Source organism: Anas platyrhynchos, chromosome 5, assembly GCF_047663525.1.
Source record: "Anas platyrhynchos isolate ZD024472 breed Pekin duck chromosome 5, IASCAAS_PekinDuck_T2T, whole genome shotgun sequence".
Lineage (NCBI taxonomy): Eukaryota > Metazoa > Chordata > Aves > Anseriformes > Anatidae > Anas > Anas platyrhynchos.
The window spans coordinates 64,441,030-64,456,752 of NC_092591.1; the positions used below are offsets into that span (position 1 = coordinate 64,441,030).

The 15,723-nt window shown below is 36.0% G+C and overlaps 1 long non-coding RNA gene across 1 annotated transcript in view; it reads left to right on the forward strand.

The window, feature by feature from the left end:
• The window catches only part of LOC140002680 (uncharacterized), a 49,357-nt gene extending 36,851 nt beyond the window's left edge, over positions 1-12,506 (forward strand). The window contains exons 4-8 of the long non-coding RNA XR_011809901.1: positions 314-399; positions 1,572-3,081; positions 6,846-6,956; positions 9,349-10,582; positions 11,194-12,506. This is a non-coding gene — a long non-coding RNA (uncharacterized lncRNA). The remainder of the gene's footprint in view (positions 1-313; positions 400-1,571; positions 3,082-6,845; positions 6,957-9,348; positions 10,583-11,193) is intronic.
• Positions 12,507-15,723: the final 3,217 nt, after the last annotated feature.

The window sequence follows — 15,723 nt, forward strand, 5'->3', positions numbered from 1 at the left end:
TTTAAAATTAATTTCCAAGCTTATAGTGAATTTTGTAGATAAAGCATTATTTATAGGTTACAGTAGAAACCAGTGTAAGGTATATCCTGTGCATTCTGATATGCACATACAAGTAAAATGAATGTGTTTCTATCCGTTAGTTGGGAAGATAAATACACTTTTTACTCATTCAAAGGTATATTTTCCATAACTTTTGCCACAGAATATATGTGAATTTAACTTAAGATGTCAGTGTGGATAGTTTGTATCCTTTTGTGGAGGAATCTTCTGATCTCTCCTATTCTTTTTAATCTTCTGTCTCTGTGCATGGTAGAGGAGATTGCTCTGCAAAGAACAGACTCTTTGGAGAAATACCATAGAACCACTCATATTGATGTGAAACATGCTTTGCAGATGCAGGTAAGACAGAAAGTCTTTAAGTTGTCAGGTTTAGCGGAAGCTGGATACTTTTGGCTGTAGCCATTTCTTTTCAAATCTTAGTGTGTTGTGTGTGTGTGTGTGTGAATGTGCATTTTTGTTCTAATTTTGTGTCACATGCTTTGATCTGTTTCCTAGTCTCCCACTTAGGTTAATTTCATTTGTACTGTACTGACCATTTCATTGAGAGAAAATTTTATATGCATGTAAAGACTACAGAGTTTTGGACTGCACTGAAAAATTCTAGACATGGACTCTGTGGGGAGTGTCCTCTTCCTTTTATGAACCACTGCAATAACAATGGTGTTCAATAATACTGTACATTCCTCATGCTTTCAGCAGGTATAATCACAGAATCACAGAACCACAGTAAAGCTTTTAGTCTTTGCATATCTGCTAGATTTTCAAAAGAAAACATATACCTACTAAAATACGAGTCTCGGGGCTTAATGGACCAATGAGGGGCATCAGCTTCATACTGTCTTTGAGGCCAGTGATCTTTGAGTACTCAACAGTTTCCGATCTGGTGGACTGCAAGTCTCAGACTCAGGGTAAGGAAAGATATTGAAAAATGATTACACATATTAAATGGAAAAGATGCCCCTCTGTTTCTGGCAACTTTTATACCTAAATATCATTTTTTATCACAAAAGAAAGATTATTAAAAACTCTTAATTGACTTGTAGTCCTGAAATCTACGCAAACCAGTGTCTAAGCTGTACAATGTATATGCTTTTTAGATTAAATATGATTTCAAGTGAAAGGAAAGCCAGCAGCCAGTTTGGAATTTGCATTTTGGCAGCTTCACATAAGAGTTACAGAACGTGGTCTGGGCTGAGTTCTCCAGAGGAGACAGACTGAAGGCAGGGTCACGTTTTGTGATTTATTTAGTTTCATGACATTCTTTTAGCCACATGGAAAAAATTCTTATGTTCGTTGTGCTTCAGTGTTCCTTAATCTCACAGTGAGAGACATACCGAAGGAACCTTCTGCCCATATTAAGTGTAATATTTAACTGGCACACAAGCAATATCTGAACAATTAATTTTGATTCAGTAGTAGTTAGTCTATAGGAGAGAGAGAATATAATTTGCAGCAAAGGTTTTCATGTCATCCTGAGAATATTAAGTAGGAGTTCTATTTGGCACTTTCAGAGGTCTCCCAGTGCAAGACTAATGTTCACAATTCAACAAGATTGTTGATCATCAGTGAGAAGAGCCAGCAGGTTATTTAAAGCTTTGGAAAAAAAAGTATTGAAGAGGAAGAGTTCCAGGAGCTCCATTTACTTAACCTATCCAATGAAAGGTAAAAGGGTGGTTCTATTATAATTGTATGAAAAATATAATAGTCTCATAATATATAAGAAATAAAATTTTCCTATGGAGGGCTTCCCAAAGTCTGTTAGACAAAAATAAAGTTGTGACGTTTGAAACTGACAAATTGAGAATCAGAAGATTAAATATTTTTACTAATTGGACCTACATTTACCAAGGATTGCCATGGATTATGCTTCCCTGGAAACACCTTAAATCAAGAATAGATACTGCTTCATAAAGTATGAATTGCTTGAATGAGTTTTGACTTTGATTCAAATTGATACTCCTGTTTTTTCAATATTTGTTTTTTATTCTTGACAAGTAAGTGTTACAGGTTGGTTACAATGTTTTGGCAATTAATACACGCTTGTTTTCCCATAGGACCTACTAGAATTTTAAAAGTCTACATACAGAAACAATTAGCAAAATGTTCCTTTTCCTACTTACGAACCAAAACACAATCTCACACAGTTATCTCTATTGACCAGATTTTGCTAGATGTTTGACAATTTCAATTTAAAGTGGATTAAACATTTGTGTATTGTTTACAAATCAGGTTCTATAAAACATCCTGAGTACATGAAAATGACAGTGATAGATGTGAAGTAAGATACACACAATTAATGCTGACTGAATTGCTAATTACAGGATTGACATCTCATTTGAAATGAGATTCTTCAGGTCTTTTGCAAAAAGAATTGGTAGTGTTGTCATGTAATTTCTCCGTTTTCCTCAGCTTGTAGTTTGATGTCCTGTAGTTAAAGTTTGACTAAAGATCCTGTCTCACCTTGTAAAAGTCTCTTGCAATGTAAGAAAAGCCTTAGGATAAAAAACAAAAGAGTCACCATTTGGCAAGTATTAAATCATAATCCTCCCCCTCTCCCCCCCGCCCATGCTTTCTCCTACTAAAGTAGATAAATTGTGCCACACTATTGTTTATTGTTAATTGTTTTACTAGCTACACTAGCATTCTTACCATTTGTGCTTTCTTTCCCTGGCCCTCAGGAAAACTAAGTAGTGCTATTACAGTGGTAAATTATGCACTAAATGCAGGAATCTGGCCTGAAAGGAAAGTGCATTTTTGGTGTTACATTTTATAACATAAATTCTTATCTGGAAAAGGTAAAATGCTAAATTTCAGAAGCAAAGTTGTAGAGTGCCCCTTAAAACAGTAGTTACATGTAACAAATGGTTGGTTTGGCAGAAGCAGACTGACCAGATGTGGTCTCACAGCTTTAGAGCATGTGAGGATCTCCTGGTTGAAGTAATCACGTTCTCTTGCCTGGCCACATGTATACAAAGATCAGCCTGGATATTCAATGACCAGAGCAGGATTATTTCTTGCAAGGTGAGTGTAGTTTTGAAAGGATTTTAAAAATAAATCCTGTGATCTGGTACGTGCTGATTTGGTGGTGTGGGTAGAGAGGCAATCATAAGGAAGCAGGAACACAGAATAGCAACGCTAACACTGAGAGTAGAACCAGAGGCTACAGGGTGTAAAAAAGCGACTGCATGGAGCGTTCCCAGCGCTGCTGAGCTGCCACTGTTTGCCAACTGACTTCATAAATAAGGCAGCCACTGAGTACATACAAGGGGACCCAGCAGTTTGAGCAGGCTTTGCCTAAGGCTTTTTCAGGAACAGAGACTCCATTTGTGCAAGGAAAGCGTCTCTTGGCTTAGGTGATTTCAGAGTGAGGTACATGCATGCTTCTTGATATCATTCCACTCTTTATCTGTTAATGTAATTAATTTACAAGAGTGATGCATTATCTCTGCTCTCTGTGATCTGTTAGAGAGGACCAAAAAGGAGCTCACTCAAACCAAGCAGATTCCAGAAATGTGTAGGAGTTAGACATGTGAGGAGGCATGGTAGAAGCACAGAGGAGGCTGAGTTATGCATGGATATCCTAAGGCAAAATCATATATTTTACCTCCAGAAATAACGTAATGTGCAGAGAGGACCTCTGCATTCCCTCAGGCATTCTGCACACCTGCCCTGCTTGCAAGGAAGAAGATTCAAAAGCAAGCCCTACAAAATGACAATAGTAATTTATTATTAGTAGTAGTAGTAGTATATTCAAAGGGTAGGAAGAAACTGCTTGGTATATTGCATGCCTTATCTGAGATGTTTGGTTTCAATGAGAGGTGTAAATGTACATCACCAAGCAGAATACAGATACATTTTTTATCAGCATTTTTGTGGCCTGTAGCACTGCAAACTTATCTTGTAGAAGGACACTCTAGCTCGGGCTGCATCCTCAACTTGCATGCCTCAGTTAAATGGCTGAAATGACTTGGAATGAATGGGTAACCTCACTAATAGATTAAAAATCAACCAAACAAATGAAACAATTCTGAGGGATCCTCACTGAGGTTATTATAATTGAGATTAGTGTCAGTAGATGTTCAAGTTATTCCAGGCCTTGCTGGGTGATAACACTGGGGGGCAGAAATTTTACGTTGTTAGAAATTATTCAAACAGTGGGGTGATGTGGTAACAGCACTATCACTCTGATTGCCCTGTTTGACTAAAAGATCCATCCCATATGGAACCGTACTTCATACAGGAAACATTTGTGATGTCAGTCTCCCATGTCACATAACCTTCTACCTTTCAGGTTCATAAGTGACTTTGGTATTTGGAAGATATATCATTATTGTCTCTGACAGAATCTTTGTAACTTCAAAGTCTTTTGAGACAGAAAAGTAACTTGAAGTATTTATAACAGATCAAACTTTGAAATAAGAACAGTGTCTAACAATTGTTATCCTTTACCGGTCTTTCTAATAAGATATTATATGGCAGGAATACTAAGTGCCTTCAGCTCAGCAAATGGACCTTTAATTCCTTCTTCAAAAGTATCTGGTTTACTCATTCTGGCAGTTAAACTGTGAAAATAGCTAGTAGTTCATATAGCCATATCATTAAATAAGTGTTACTCTCCCTAATAGCCAGAGTCTGCCAGAAGAAGAACTTGCCCTGTATACTTCAATTCTTCTACTATCCTTATTAATAGATAAGAAATGGAAATGCCATGGTGTTCAGTGAATTTTATAGATTAAAATATATTTAGATAGCTGACACATACAAGGGATTTACTAACGTCAGTAGAAGAAATACAAGACACAGAAATCCAGAAGTGTTTCTGAATAATTTTGTGCTTATTCAACTTTGTGTCCAGTCTTTCCCCAAATGAAGTCCAGTGTTTTACAACCAAGCCTTTTGCTTGGCTTTGAGATTGGAAGCAGGAGGGTAAAGTACTTACCTTTGCTGTCTAGAGACACAGACATTTTTAATGTGATAGACTGCCATATTCTAGCTCAAGTAGTGCATAGAGGCTCTGCTTTCCATACATTATTGTTGCTGAACGTACAAAAGCCATTCAGGCCTGTCAGGGAATCACTACTTTTCTTGTTCATACTTTCACAGCAGTAACATGTCTTTCTTTTAATCCCTGTAGGGGATAATATTTTATGGCAGATTAGCTAACATGACATGCCTAATAAGTTACTAGGAAACTAGGTCTGTGGTTGGCAATATTTATGCAAAGCATGGTATGTGTTTATGATAATGAAAGCTCCCAATGGTGGTTGGCCCACTGCAAGGAAAGTTACTGTAAGGCTAGTGATGGATGAAGGTGAGAGGGATGATGTTTTAGTAAGTAGTAACTGATTGCTTGATCTTTCCACTCCATGGAAGTGAGATGTTTTTCTGCTGGGGCCAGCAGACATAATTGGATAAGGTTTTCCTGGTAGAGGCAGTTTATTTAGGTGATACAAGGAGCATGAGAATAACAGTAGAATAACAGTAGTAATAATAAGAACAAACAGACAGACAGACAAAAACAAAACACGTGAAATAAGTAGGTGATTTGCAAATAGCAGATGTGCATGTGCTTGTTCTTCATGTACTTTTTTTTTTTTTTTTTTTACAAAAGACTTGTAGCATTACATGTATGCATTACATTATTAACTTAGACATTATACATTGGTTTAATAGGCCTAATTTTCCTAAGAGTTGTGTTAAAAATACGTGCCCATGAGGATCACACTCCTTTGCTCTTTAAAATATAAGGCCTAATCGTGAAGAATGACTATGGCCTAGGTCATTAACTGCTAAATCATACCTGTTTGCATTTGATAAGGAATCAACATATTTTATAGAAATAAAAGAAAAATTAACACAATTTAAAATGATTAAATTATTAAAATTACTATAATAAAATGTATATTTATTAAACTATCAGTATTGAAATATTATAAACTTAAGGTATTACTACAATTATTTTATATCGAGGTAATGGTCACACACAACTTGATAAAAGATATTCCTGATTAGACTCTGGAAAAAGGGCATTTCTAATAGCAGGTTTTCTTGGGCTGCATACTTTCTGCTAGGGAACAGATAAAAGTTTCCAAAGATTAAAAGTTATGGGACAAGCAAATGGTAGGATGCAGCAGAGAGGGCTGCTGTCTACCATCACCAGTACCTTCTTTGGTAAAGAGACTAGGGGCCAGTATATAAGAATGATGGGGAAACTGCTTCTACATGTATAATATGGCATTAAATAAAGCACTAGGTTCCAGCTCCAAACTTTGGGGAATAAAACAAATTTCCTTCATACAACAAAGATGAACTGTTAGGATGTGCATGCCAATGAAAAATGAACACTTGGGTGAACAGATTTATTCCTGAAAATAATTTCATTATACATACTAAGTAATAGAAGAGAACTGAGAGACAGCACACTTCATCAAGCAGTATTAAAATATGTATTCATCTAGCTGGGAGTTTGAGATGTATTTTTATAATAGTTCTTCCAGTATTTTATCATTTTCCTATTGGCTAGTTTCATTTGCCTAACAGGTTTAGACTTGATCTTTTTCTCTTTTAACAGGTTTTCTCTGTATAGTTTTGATCTGGAGTCCTTGAGATAGAGGAAAGTTTTTATCAGTTCTTTTTGTAAGTGGTATTTCTTTACAGATACCTTATTAATAGATATATAAAGATACCATTTTTATTAGGTCTGTTCACCCAAAAGAACAGGAAGTGCACTTACTCAAACTATAAATTAGGTAGATTCAAGGACCAACTTTTCTTTCCAATTTCAGAGAATGACTGTGTTGGATAAGAAGAGTAAATGAGCCAGTGCAGCTCACAGGAAAATGCACTTAGCTACTTGCTATGAGGAGCTATGTATATCCATACATATAGGACTTCAGGTATGTGTTTGATACCCATTGTCCTCAGTGAGCCAAAAGCGTATCCTGGAGTGTTTTGCTGAACTGAGCCCAGGTTCATTGAAGTATTTTTATTTTTCATCAAGTAGTACTACTTGACCACGATTCTGTGACTATTTTGGGGAGCCACAATAAATGGGAGCAATCCAGACAATGATTAAGCAGTCAAAATTGAGCTGTTTCTCTCTGACTCCTTCCTTGTTTTTTAGTTTACTTCTATTTTTACTGTGAAGGAGGCAGAAGTGGAAGGGAGCTAGTGCTAGTGTATCAGACGTGTTTCTTCCTTTCAGAAAGGAACTTGACAGCTAATGCTGTGAAGTCTTGTCTCTGCAGTGTCTCTCAGAACCTGGTAGGAGAGGTTGGGCAGGATGGATACTGATATTGTTCAGTATGAACACACAAATGACATGCATCTTGATGTTACCCTTTTTTCAGAGCCCAGAGGTTCATGGGTTTTTCAAGTGCTGTCACACTCATTGATTTGAAGGAAGGAAGCCCTAAAGCAGGGAGGTCGTTTAAGTTGAAAAAATAATTGGGCAGTATGTCAGGATTTGCATGTAGCCATGCTGCTAAGTTGTTTAGCAATGAATTAAAAAAGATGAGTTTGTGAAATGATACCACAAAACACACGTGACAATTTAATCATCTTAACCTTTATTCACGAGAAGGTTGTACCAAGGTAACTGTATAGTTACAGTAATACTAACCTCCCCCTTATCCTTTCTGACTAGCCAGTCATGTTTGTGCGTGCGTAGTCATCTGTGTTGTGAGCTGTTGAGGTTGCAGGAACTGTTCTGTAGCAGTCAGACTTTGCTTGTAGAAAGAAATGTTGTGTAAAGTATATTTTATATCAGTCATTATCATTGTGGTCATTATTGAGCTTTGTAGCAGTGTATTGGTGAAAAACACATGTCCTGACTGGAGAAGTCATACCGGTCCCAATTTGTAGGTGTAGACTGCTGTGTTCGCAGAACTGCCCCTAGCACCTCCATGGCAGTTTTTGTCCAACATTTCACAGGCAAAAAGTGGTTAACATGAGGATCTCAATTATCTTGTTGCTGGTGCATGTCTTATATATGTGTTAAAAATATGAGATAAGAGTTTGTCTTCTGAGAATTACAGATTGTTCCTTTAGCTGAGGAAATGAGTTATACTGCCCTGCACTGTTGCATTATGTATGTATTTGTTGCTTCAGGTAGGTTAGACTGTATCGCTGTATTATACGAGCTTTTAACACTTAAAAAAATGTTTTAGTTCACTATTTCATTATTTAGAAAAAAATGCACTATCTTCCTCTTTAGAGAAAGAGGCCTAAACAAATATCAAACATGTTACTTGTATTTTGTAGTTTTGTGATGTTAATTCTCTGAATGCCTTAATATTTGTTGGGAAGGTTCTAATTTTACTGTTCTTGTCATTTATTACCTTGAGAATTGTTGTTTTATTTTTATGGCAAATCTATTATGAGTTTATATAATATTATGTTTTTAATCAGCAGTGCTTCAGATGATACTCCAGCTCAGTGGTAAGAGCTTGCTTTAGCTCAAATGATATTTTCCCAAAGCACGTAGTAATGCATCTACTTATTCAAAGTCATTGCCACACTAAGAAGTGTAATTACAGACTGTATGGAGACTCTTGATAAGAAAATGGAAAAAAATGTATCAGCAAGATCAAAGAAGCACCTGAAGTTAATTATAAATTAGCAGTCAAGTGTAGCCATCAAAATACTTTAATTATTACTGGAAGTTTAAAAAAATCCAGCATTATCTTGCATGTTAGTTAATTTTACTGCTAAGTCCTCTCATTGTATTCATTTACACCTAAAATAACTGAAAGATGAATTGTTTCCAGCCTAAGAGAAAGGTAATAGAGATACCATGTGTCAAAGCTTTCTACTTGTACAGGAAGGTTAGACATCTCAGATATTTTCTCACATTGTCAGTGCCTCCGTATTCCTACAATGAAGGTGGTTAGAGAAACCTCATTGAAATAGGGTGTATGACTCATGCATAAAACTGAATTATGCTGTTAAATTTACCTGCTACTAGTGTGATAGTTTTTTTTGTCTGTTTGTTTTTTCCCAAATCAAGAAGGTACATAAAGCCTTATTATCAAATTAGTTTTGAAGACATAGCCCATGAGGGAACAACTGGTTCTGGCAGTCAGAGAGGTGCGTAGGATTATCCAGACTCTATTTAAGGTCAGAGGGCTTGGTCATGAGCCAGCCCTTAGGTCAAGGCTTAGCAGTTGCTGTCTGATGCCATGGTACCTTCTCTAATGTCATTTGGAAAGCTCATGGACATATAAGGAGTGATGGTAATGGGGACAAAAGCTATTACTTTGTTTTGTTTTCTCTTTCTTTTTATAAAAGAGATTAAATCTTTGTCCATAAGGCGTGCTGTTATCCACACAGGCCAAATAGAAAGTGGAATAAATCCAAGCGATCTGGTTTAGAATCCAGCTTGTCAAGAAATAGAGGTATTTGGTAACTTTTTGTCATCTACATATTCTAAAACTTTAGTTTTCTTTCAATTTAAAAAGCATGTTTTTATGCTTATGCTAAATGAATTACCCAAAGGGAATAATTTAGCTAATGAATTTGGGATTTTTTTTCTTGCTTCTGAATCTGTAAACAGGTTGTAATTAGAGACAGCTGAAAGATTGTGGAGAATTCAAAAGATAATTTAGTCTGTTCTTTAAAACTGGTTGTGCAGTATAACTATTATTGGTTGTTTTGCTTTGTTTTGTTTTTAGCTCTTACACATTAATTTCTATACATGAAATCAGGTCAAAAGGGAAGCAAGGATGAATAATAAAAGAACATGTAAAAAACATCTGGAATCTTAACTTCATTTTGATGAAAGATATACGTGTATCTGTTTTGTCACAAGCAGTTTGTCAGTTACCTTACAGATCGACTGATTTGGAAAAGCTCAAAACCAGTTGCATAATTCAACCAGATTAGTGTCATTCCATACAGGAATTTATCATCTTTTCTGAGATGACCTATAGACATCCCAGAGTTTCCGCAGGAAACAGAGCAGCTCTTTTGCAGCTTCACTATTAGAAAACTTCTCCCAAAGTCCAAAATCAATCATTCATGAAGAAATTTCATCTCACTATTTTTTGTCATACCCGCTGTACAGCTGGAGTTCTTTTTGCAGCATTTTTTTTAAATACTTGAAGATAGTTATGTCACAGAATCACAGAACTGTAGGGGTTGGAAGGGACCTTGAAAGATCATTGGGTCCAACCCCCCTGCCAAAGCAGGTTCCTCAGAGCAGGCTACCCAGGTAGGCGTCCAGACAGGCCTTGAATATCTCCAGAGTCTTCTAAACCTATTTTCCATAGGCTAAATTGTGCTAGTTCTTTCAGTTTTTCTCAAAGAATCTGGTGTGTGGGTGTCCATTCTTCATGTTATGTTCTGTTTTATTCCTTATCAATCTACGTGAAAAGCATCAATAATGAGTAAATTATGAGCCTAAATGCCTGCAAAGTGAGAGAAGTTCAACTTGCTGTGAGTTTTCACAACTTCAGTGTCTTAGAATAATTACTTCCTGCATTGTGAGGGGACAAACAAGAAAAATGGCATTTCACTTAAGAAGGTATGATGTGAAGTTTTGATTTGAGACTCTGAAATTGCAAGCCTGTGGCAAAATTGAGGGCCAGTTTCTCTATTAATTCTGAAATCTAGCTGTATAATGTGTAATGGGATATTATAGTATTGGGGCATAGATGTAGCATATTCATTGGATAAGAACAGTTTTGAAACAAAGTTATTTTTGTTTTGTTTTTTAAAGTACTGATAGTGGAATCCTAACCATTAACATCAAGTTAGTTCTAATCTTGGTAAATGCTAGATTTTTCAGATATATTTAAATGTAGAATTAAGGGAAAGAAAAAATCAAGAAAATCTATAGCGCCTCTGCTTAAGAGGCATTTCCAAGATTCTGGTAAATGTATTTTGCTACTGCCTCAGAGATTGCTCTTTTGCTTTGATGTTAGTATTACAGCAGATTTGAAATAGGTAACTCATTTTGTAACAGATGTGCCCATTGAGTACGCAGAAACATTTCTCTGTTTTCGTAAAGAAACAGTAGGAGAAATGGATTGAGAGTGTGATTACTTTTAGTATAAGCTCTTGGTATTTTTCGTTACCTTTTTGTCAGTCCTATGCTACTCAAACGCAGCAAAGCTTTTTTTACCACCATGCAAGGTTCGACTGTGGAAGCAGTACAATGTCATCCAGTGTATCCTGACAAAAGGGGGAAGCTCGGCCAGTGTGACAGCTTACTGATCTTCAATTACAAGATGCAAGTTACTGCTGGAGTGTTTACAGAAGGGTTGTAAGTTTCTATCTAAACAGTGCATTTAAACAGATCTACTGTAGAATGTTCCCACGTGCTATTGGCAGTCAGCTGCTTCAAATGCATGTGCATGGAGTGCAACCTGAAATGCAGCATGCTGTAGGAGATGGTTAGATAATCTAATGTACACTCTTTTTTAGGCTAATACATCTGACCTTCTGACTTAACACACTCTCTTCTAGTCCTGATTTTCTATTTCCAACTCAAGCAATCCCAGATAGTGGTGTACAATATCATTAAGCTATGCCATAATACTCTTAACAAGCAATTGAAGTGGAATCTTGAATCTGATGGAACCGTATTGTAATGCAAACTGAACAATGTATATATAATGTTAATTCTAAAAGCTGAGCTTAATTTTTGTTCTGTTTGACCAATATTGCTAATAGAGAAAAACATTTTAATTTCTGTGGAACTGCTTATACACATTTTTAAAAGTCTCATCACTCTGTTACTTGTTCCTTGCTTTGATTTTGTTTCTGGCTGTTGCAACAACAGTGAGTATAAATCTTCCAAGTGCCCACCTGCTGGCTTCATGGATCACTTGCGAAGTTGTCACTAGCAGATATCAGACTAGTCAACTGCAAAAATGCTGTGGATCAGAATGAGCTAGCTACCACAGAAAATGTTGGTTTGATGACAGTAAACATGAAAACTGATAGCTGCTAAAGTATGCGAACCGGAGTTCTCTCATTTTTGCTAGCACAACACTCTTGCAAAGTGGTAGTCCAATGTCCAACCACAATGAAATGGGATGAAAATCTCCCCAAAATACTTGTGGATTTTTTGTTGTTCCTGCTTTATTTCCTTGCAAATACTTTGCCATGGTGAAGAAATGGAGGCTAATATGATTAATATTTCAAGCAGAAAATATTTTGTCATCTGCCTGACTTTCCATCCCAAACTTGTGTGGAAGGATGGAAAGTAAATGAGTTTGTCTTTGTGTCAATTGATTCTCAATACATACTCAAATTTGTGTATTCTTGTCTTTCTGAACTAAGCAAATAAACACACTGAGAAAGGGCCTTCTCAGTATGTCTCTTTAAATCTCTCAGCATTTTTGATATCCCCAGGGTATGTATCTGTGTCATCACTTTTGTTTTCAGTTTGTGCTGAGTTTGTTCAGTCTGCATCTGTAAGTGTTTTATAGTTATTCTGGCAATACAGGCATGGTTATTAACAAAATATATATATATATATATATATATATACGTATATATATATATATATATAAATATATATATATATAAAAGTTACTAAAATAAGATGTTTCTGAGGCACAAGATGTGCTGTTCATGGCATAAACAAGGATACTATACCAGTCTGTTGCTAGCTATTCCTTCTGTCTTCTCTTTTCTTAGGTCCTGTAAATTTTCAGTCTCTATATATTGTTTCCTGGGGGAATTATTTTAATCAGACTCCTATGCGCATTCCTCTGCCTACCCAAAGATAAGCTTTGCGTGACAGATGGCTTCTTTCTCAATGTGTTCAAAATCTTTTCTTTTCAGGATGATTTGGTGGATGAAGGTCTGTACTTCTGTAATTAATCTTGACATTTGCTACTATTATTTTGGTTGTTGTTGCCAAACTACATATAATTATTTCTATGGTCATGTTTTATTTAGCTTTTTGAAATTTGTCTATAAGCTTACTAGGTGTAGCAAGTTTTAATGCCACTGAATTAAGAGACTTGGACATGGTTTCAAATACATCACGCTTGAAATATATGAATATATATATATTTTTAATCCCCTTCCAAGTATCAATTCATTAGAATTTTGGTGGTATTCTGTTCACTTTTCAGTTTTGAGTTTGTTTTTTTTTGTTGTTGTTGTTCTTTTTTTTTTTTTTTTTCAGAAAGAATTTACCTTCTTAATAAAAGTCTTTAATCTTAGAATTCCAGGATATGATCAAGTTTTAAGCAGTGTAATATATTTAGTTACACTAATATTAGGCAGTTACATATAAAAGTCCTATTTTTTTGCTTTTAGCGGTAGCTTGCTGTACTTCTTATGACATGTGAAAAGCAAACTATCTGAAGATGAGTACAGACCCCTTATTGATATGCATCCAATTTGAACTTCAGCTGCCAAATGCCATGTCTGCAATATCTCCTCTTAGAATGGGCTGCTGAACTGTTTTCTGGTAATTCAGTGCATCCCTAGTAATTAGACAGGTCAATTTAATTCTCCTTTTGTTGTACAGTACAGCTGAAAGCTGATGAGCAACAATCAATAATACTTTCTTTAGCATAAATGCTTTTAGTGTAATTACTCTGGAATCTTAAAGGTGTTTGTTTTTTTTTTGTTTTTTTTTTTTTTTTAATTTAAACGTGGTCTTTGATAGCAGGGAGGTTCAAAAGAAATGTGGAGTGTGCATGTGATGTTCTGGTAGGTGGGTTTGATATGATTCAAGGTATGGTCAGGATGTAGTGAGCTCTTTGCAGAAACAATTGGCTTATGTGAATCATAAAGACGAATGCCTTCATTCAAACTGGTCAACTTTTCTTTCACACACACTGACAAAGTGATTGTCTAACATGGAACAAAACAGGACTATAGTATTACTGCAGAACTGAACAGTATCTATTACCTATGTGTTAGTTTGCCGTTGCACCTAGATGCCCTCAAATCGGAACCCCTGTTGGACTTGAACATACGTGTAGTTCCAGATTCAGGTTACTTTTTTCAATATCTTGAGACGGTGTGAGTCTTGGGTGATGACATTGGAGGTAGTCCCTGGCTGAAGGAGACTACAATCTAAAAATAGATTTTTATTTGTTTTGGAAAGCAAGTTAAAGAATTAAAATAACTTGTGTATGGATGCCTAGTGGGTATGCAGTAAAGCCCAAAATGGATTCACAGCCTATTGACACTGTGGCTGTTTGATTGAGCTCCTTGACCAGGCTTTTTCAAAGTGGATTCATCAAATAATGAAGTGTTACCTACTACATTTGTAAGCAGGTACTTGTACAAATACTACATGGTAAACTGCTGCTTCTTGCCAGCAGGACACCAGATTGGGCTCTTCTATTTGCAGGAACCGATGCAGGAAACTTTTGATATGAAAGGGCTACAGCTAGCTTCCCATACTTCCATACGAATTTAAGAGATGCTCTCCCTTCCATTTCTACTTCCCCTTCTTGATTTCTCCAGCTGACTGCTGTGGCAGAGCTTGGTTAACTGGACACAAGATGAAATGTCACTATGATGGTGACCCACTTTACACCACTTGAAGGACAATGTGCATGCTGTCCTCTGTTTCAAAGTGGTACAAAAATGTTACCACTTCTGGGCATGCTGACTACTGGCAAACTCTCTGCTCCTTTTGCTGCTTAAAGCACAACTGAGCCCTGCATCAGTATGTGTTTGCTATTATTTGATAGTGCTGGCCATTTTCTTCCAGGAAGATACTGCACCATTGCTGGACTGGTATATGTGTGTCAGGCCAGGAGGGGTCATGTGTAGCCTAAAGCCCCTTACACCAAGTCTTGAAGTAGTTTTACCTAACTTGTCTTCTGTTAATACTTCAGTCTCTGTTGTTCTTAAATGTGAGGTGAAGGAAGTTTCAAGGAATGGCCTGGCCTGATTTGTGATCAGTTAAATTTCTTGACTTGAGCCACTGATGCTGCAAAGGAATTTCCTTGGTAATAAACATAATTTCTGGATGAAACTAGGTAGCTCTTCATGAAGACTCAAATCAGAATTTCTTTCTTTGTGGAAGGTCATCTGTAATACTTAGATTAAACTGTTAAGAGCAGAGAATTAAGGGGATGTCACCTTGTTTACTTTGGCACATACTGAGTTAGTATGGGAGGAAAGATACAGATTGTCTAGAGAGAAAAGTGCAAAATTTGTTTTTGCATTGAAACTGAAAAGGAAAAAAGTCTAAGGACAGGAAAGGCCTAAATAACTTTTTTATGAAATCAAATTATTAATTGAAGATTCTATTTTTGGTGTTTATCAAATTGATGCTGTAAGTGTTTTCTGACTTGATTGTTCTCCAATGTTTTATTGTGAACATTAAGTGGAAAAAGAATAACTAGGTCCAGTTATGTAACTTATAAACAAAAAACAATACTAGAAAATTAACACAGGAGAATTTTCCTGATGTTTTTCTAATCCTTAGGGCAGAAATCTATTTTTTTCTTTTTTCCTTATTTTTTTTAAATGAGCTTTTTAGAAACTACATTCAGAGCATTTTGCCTGAATTGTAAATCATATGTGCTTATGATTCATAGCTTTCCATAGAGAAAATTTCAAAATCCTCTTAATTGTGAATATAATGAGTAAATTCCTTCAAACTTTACTCTGTCATGTCAGCAGAGATTTTAATTGCAAACTAATGAGGATTGGTGCAGATTTTAATTCTCAGCAAAT